At 41.4% G+C, this 6,179-nt stretch overlaps 1 non-coding gene across 1 annotated transcript; it reads left to right on the top strand.

The window, feature by feature from the left end:
• Window positions 1-2,290: 2,290 nt before the first annotated feature.
• LOC123818203 lies at window positions 2,291-2,452 on the top strand. Its single transcript, XR_006785592.1, has one exon. It is a non-coding gene; the product is annotated as a U1 spliceosomal RNA (small nuclear RNA).
• Window positions 2,453-6,179: the final 3,727 nt, after the last annotated feature.

The following is a 6,179-nucleotide window of genomic DNA, read 5'->3' as shown; positions in this document are numbered from 1 at the left end:
GCATGCTCCCCTTCTTCCCACTAACTAAACGACACAGTTTACTTAACTAACACTCACTCATCCTTCTGGCCTCATCTTAAACATCCCTCCCCTAGGGAAGTCTACCCACACACTTCAAAGGAGATGGCCACTCCCCATCCCCACTGGTTCCACTTGCATCCTCTACTTACAGTGTTAATTACTTTCGTAACTACTTAGGGGATATTTCTTTTCCTAATGGCATGATCAGCTTTGTGTTGCTTTTGTTCACCCCTGTAATTTCAGGGTTAAGCACACTCCCCAGCCTCTAACAGACAGTAAATATATATTTATTAAAGAGTAAATAACTGGGCCTCAGGAATCACTTAATGTAAGCCTCCATTTTGCAGATGAGAAGATTGGGGCCCCAAAGATAAAATAATTAAGACAGAAAGTGGAACTAGAGCGCAGAAATCCTAACTCCCGGTTCAGGGATTAAACTGTCCTACATAGGAAGCAATACTTTTTCCTTTCCATACCAGTCTCCCTACCTGACAGATGTCATGTGTGGTGACCCCACTGTCAAGAGTGTCATGGCCCCGTGCTCAGAAGATGCCCTCTAACTGGTGTTTAATGCTCTGTGGTAGGTATCCTGAAATTCTGAATAATGACACCTTTGAAATTGTGTTTTGCAAGTCTTGTGAGATGATGGAGCAAAACCAGGGGCTAGGAGCCTTGACTCACAGCATTCCTCCTCCCCTCGGCCTCCCTGGATGATTATCCCTGGAGTCATGGGCCCTTCTTGCCTCCTTCTCCCCACATCCACCCTGTGACCTTTGCTAGCCTCAATTCCTGATACAGGCTTGGGTATGGGTTCAGGGAGGGTCAGGGTGGGGGATGAAGCCCTGGCAGTGTCTTGGGGCCTGACATGACATTAACTGTCCCCAGCCCAGGCTAGCAGCATCTGTCCTGTGGTCCAACTGCTACAGGCTTTGTCTGGCCTCTTGCTCACCCTTAACCCAGGTGCAGGGGCTTCCCAGCACAGAGTTTAAAGATCCTTGTAAGTCCCCTGTCTGTCCTGGTGTGGAGCACCACCAGAACTACACCAGACTGGACTTCTACAGGTCCCTCCCTCTCAAGGCACAGCTCGTGGGTCTGCTGCAGACCCGGTGAGCACATGTGCAGCCTGCATCACTGCACAGCCCCACACCTGCGTCACCGGTGGGGGCCCATATTCGCCAGATAGTTCTTGTGCTCAGAACACACGCTAGGCTGGCTCTGTCCCTGGAGTGGGGTGAGGGCCCTTCTTTTTCTTTTCAGGTTTTCTGGGTCTGGCTTGTGTTTCTCTCTCTTAGTGGGCTTGTGATACCACCCTCTGGGAAGGAGCCATAGATGAATTGTTTAATTTTGGTGATTCCATGTGTAAGCAAATGCTTTGATATTTGCATTTGAAATAGCATTGGATAACATAAATATGAACACTAAAATCATGTTCACAATTTTAAATGTTAACTTTTTTTCACTGAAAATGGCATGAAATAGCAAATAAAAAACAAATGGTTAGAGAGACCATAAAAGAAAGGAGAAAGCTTTTCATGTACACATAGCAGCATTTTTCCCTTGCTTTCTGAACAATGGGCCCGCATTTTTATTTGGCACTGGGTCCCCCAAATTATGTAGCTGTCCCTGCCATTGCCTCACAATCCTTTCCCTGCAGGAAGAGGTTTCAGATTTGACCAGGTGGTACCTATTTATCACCAGGATAGTTCTTCACAGGGAGCCTACATATTGAACTAATTGCCTTCTCTAAAGAAGTCAGGTAAAAAATGAGGTTCTGGTTGTTCTTTGCTGTAGAACAAATTACCCCAAAGCTTAATGACTTCAAAGAACAGCAATTATTTTTATCTCTTATGACTCTGAGGGCTCATTTTGTTCAATGAGGCCATTCTCACTCAGGGTCCTTCATGCTGCAGGCAGTGCCTGGTGATGGCCCCCTCACTCCCATGCCTGGCAATGAGGCTAGGTATTCACTGGGATGTCACTGGGATGGCTATCTAGAGCAATTACATATGGCTTCTGCATATGGCCTGAATTCCATAGAAAAGGGCAGTTGGGATGCTGGAGAGAGAGAGCAGAGAGAAAAAAAGAAGAGAGAGAGAAAGAGAGAGAGAGAGGGAGAGAAGAGAGAAGAGAGAAAAATAGGAGAGAGAGAAGCAGAAATACTATTATCTTTCTGCAGCTGACCTGGCCTGGGAGATCACATAACATCACTTCCTTCTCATTCTATTTGTTAGAAGTATTGACGGGGTGGGGGTGGGGGGTGGGGGGGGGGATACTAACTTGGCAGGGGAGATACCGTGATCACGAGGGTGGTTTTCCCAGGGTGAGGCTTATCCATTGCACTTTGGATGTGCTGATCCCTGAGATTTCCCCAAATGTGGGACACTTGACTGCTTAATTTGTGGTAGTGGGGGACTGCATTTGCACTCTCACTTGGCTTAAAAAAAGTAAGTATTGATAGGTGAGAACTATTGATTAAATGAGCAGATATGAGCCTATACATTAATACATGGGTCCTAGCATACACCAGCTGGGCTAGAGAGACCTCCTAGTTACGGGTGAAACATTTACCACACGGTTGGTGCTCAACAAATGATAATTACTCCTGCCACCAGAATTTCTTTTCCGATATTAAATATAGACCAGGGAACGTCTTCACCTTTGGTTTTTCAAAGAGCGCTAATTTGAATATTTGGCTTTAAGTCCTGGCTCCATCCAGCTCCTCCCAGGTAGCTTTTACTCAAGTCAGTTGAGCTCTCTGAACTGCTCTCTACCCCAGTTTGTTGTGCAAATTAATAATAAATAGGTGCAAAATCACTTTGAAAACTATTTGAGATGTATAAATGTGAGTAGGTAAAAAATTGCAGTTCCGTTGGCAAGCTGATGGCAATGATAATTAGTTCTGTAAGTTTGAGTTTTGTTTTTATCGTGAACCATCGATATGTTGTCTAGGAGAATAATTACCTCCTGCCCTTCCCCTGCTCCCTCCTCCTCTTATTTTGTTGGTTGTTTCTTGGACTATATTACAGGTACTATCCCCTCCCCCTTACACTTAATCTACCTCTGTAAGCTCTTTCGTATTTGTAGTTTGGGGAGTGTGGGAGGAAAAGGGAAGGAACAAGGGACATAATGATCTCATTCTTAAAAACACAGATGAAGAAGGAATCCCAAGCCCAGCCAAAATCTTCTGGCACTACCTGTCAATGTAAATCTTGTCTGACTGACATGGACCCCATAGCCTTCCTTATCCATCACATGTTGGCACGCATCACTTTGCATTTAGTTTCATTATATATGTCTGATCCTACCATTCATTAGAGAAGAAACCTAAGCGTTGCAGGTTTTTGTTTCCTCCTACAGTGCATGATGAAATGTTGCAGAGTACATATGGTTGGAGTTCAATCCATTCTCCTTATACATTAATATATATCAACAGTTTTATTATTGTATGCCCCGGGGTCTCTCATTGTTTCTTGTTGTGTTACTTAAGTCCTCTTTGACGTGAACTCTGGAACCTTTGTTGTTAATGTAATTGACAATTGCGTATTCTCTTTCCCTTGTCCACTAACTCCTTCTGGTTGGTGTATTAACACAACCATTTATGGAGACAATATTTCCACTCTATGAGCAAAGATAATAGAATTTACTATAAAGTTTAATAACAACTGCTTACATAGTACATATTATGTCTGAGGCGTTGTACCAGCCTACACCAATATCATTTTATCTTATTGAGTTCCGCTTTTGTGATATATCTAAAAAATCTGGCCACAGTACTTTTCTTAGAGCATGGTGATAAAATGAAATTTCTGTTTCCTCCCTAGGGCTTTTAACATGCACTTCCATTGCAAAGAAGATAGATTGTTTCTCCACAAGATTATGTCCTCCCTTGAAATAGAGGCTGTATTCAACTAGATTCTAATTCCCAAAGTTGTTCATATAGTGCTGTTCTCAATATAGATGCTCAATTACTGTTAAAATGATAGTGTGGTCAGTGTCTTGGCAATGTTTGAAGACTGTGATTCTAAATTCCCTTTGTTTTTCTCTTTTTTTCTCCTGACCTCTACTTTTAACTTACAAGTGTATCTCTGAATGGAAGTTAAATTGGGAAAATCAGTTCTTTCATTTTTACATATAAAATTATTTTTGTTTTTTGCATGAACCTCTTTAGACAAATTGCATAGCTTTAAAATTTTTATGTATCTGAAGTAAAATTCAATATTAACTTTTTCTTGAATCTCTAGCTTTGACTTTTTTCTTTGGTGACTTTATACTTTGTAATATGTGATATTTCTCATTCTCTTCACTGAATTGACTGTTCTAAAGAAAAGAAAAAATACATGTAACAAAAGTTACATGGTAAAACATATATATGTATATATAAAAATATCCTGCCCAAAGGTTTGAAAAAAAAATTCCCTGGCAGAACAGTTCTGTTCTACTATTTTCAGAAAAGAAGAGTAAGCTCGCCTTTTTGTATTTTTATTTTTATAATATAGGAAACCGTTTCTAAAATAATTCAAGAACTATCTATTTCTATCAAACCTGTCAGAAGTAGTTTGCAAAGTTTCTTGGTCCTATTGACATTTTGTTTTTTGGTTTGTTTGTTTGTTTTTTTAAGTATTTTTCATTGATTATGCTATTACAGTTTTCCGATTTTTCCCCTTTTATCCCCCCTCCACTCTACCCCTCTAACACTCCAGCATTCCTCACCCCACTTAGTTCATGTCCATGGGTTGTTCATATAAGTTCTTTGAGTCCTCTGTTTCCTATACCATTTTTTATAATTCCCCATCTATTTTATGCCTACTAATTATGCTTCCTCTTACCTGTACCTTTTCCCCCTATTCCTCCCTTCCCCCTTCCCACTGGAATCCCTCCAAGTGATGTCTAGTTCTCTGATTCTGTTCCTGTTCTGGTTGTTTGCTCAGTTTTTGTTTTTGTTGTCTTTCTTTTCTTTTAGGTTCATTTGTCATTAGTTGTTTGTTATCATTTTACTGTTTATATTTTTGATCTTCTTTTTCTTAGATAAGTCCCTTTAATGTTTCATATAATAATGGCTCAGTGATGATGAACTCCTTTAATTTGACCTTATCTGGAAAACACTTTATCTGCCCTTCCATTTTAAATGAAAGCTTTGCTGGATAGAGTAATCTTGGGTGTAGGTCCTTGCCTTTCATGACTTCAAATACTTCTTTTCAGCTCCTTCTTGCCTGCAGGGTTTCTTTTGAGAAATGAGCTGATAGTCTAATCAGAACTCCTTTGTAGGTAACTGTCTCCTTTTCTCTGGCTTCTCTTAGGATTCTCTCCTTATCTTTACTTTTGAGTAACTTAATGATGATGTGCCTTGGTGATGTGCCTCTTTGGGTCCCACTTCTTTGGGACTCTCTGGGCTTCCTGGACTTCCAGGGAGTCTATTTCCTTTGTCAGATTGGGGGACTTTTCCTTCATTATTTGTTCAAATAAGTTTTCAATTTCTTGCTGTTGTTCTTCTTCTGGCACCCCTATAATTTGGATATTGGAATGTTTCAAGTTGTCCCAGAGGTTTCTAAGCCTCTCTTCATTTTTTTGAATTCTTGTTTCTTCCTTTTCTTCTGGATGGATGTTTATTTATTTCTTTTGTTCCAAATCATTGCTTTGAATCCTGGTGTTCCTTCCTGCCACTGTTTGTTCCCTGAATATTTTGCTTTATTTCATTTTGGGTATCTTTCATTTGTTCTTTCATTTTTCAACCAAGCTCAATCAGATCTGTGAGCATTTTGATTACCAGGGCTTAAATTCTCCATCAGATAGGTTGGTGATCTCCTCCTCACTTAGTTCTCTTTCTGAGGCTTTACTCTGTTCTTTCATTTGGGCCATATTTCTTTGCCCTGGCACAGCTTATAGGTTGTAATGGGACAGGGCCTTAGGTATTCACCCTGGTGCACTGTGGCACTGCCTGTCGGGGAGGGGCCAGAGAGGGAACAGCGCAGCTCTCCTACTTATCTCTGGCACACTTTTCAGCTCTAGAGTGAGCCTGGGCATATCTCCCATCTTGGCAACCCGAGCAGTGGCCCACAGTCAGCTCTGGGTCCCAGTTTTCCCCCTAAGTCAGCCCTTCCTGCACAGCCAACAGAGCTCAGCAACCAGCCCCGCCCATGCATCACCATGGTTTTTCTGAG

The sequence above is a fragment of the Phyllostomus hastatus genome, unplaced genomic scaffold (genome assembly GCF_019186645.2).
Source record: "Phyllostomus hastatus isolate PE091 unplaced genomic scaffold, TTU_PhHast_1.1 phas_contig_254, whole genome shotgun sequence".
Lineage (NCBI taxonomy): Eukaryota > Metazoa > Chordata > Mammalia > Chiroptera > Phyllostomidae > Phyllostomus > Phyllostomus hastatus.
Note: the sequence above shows the minus strand (reverse complement) of the source record. Positions and strands in the feature narration are given on the sequence as shown.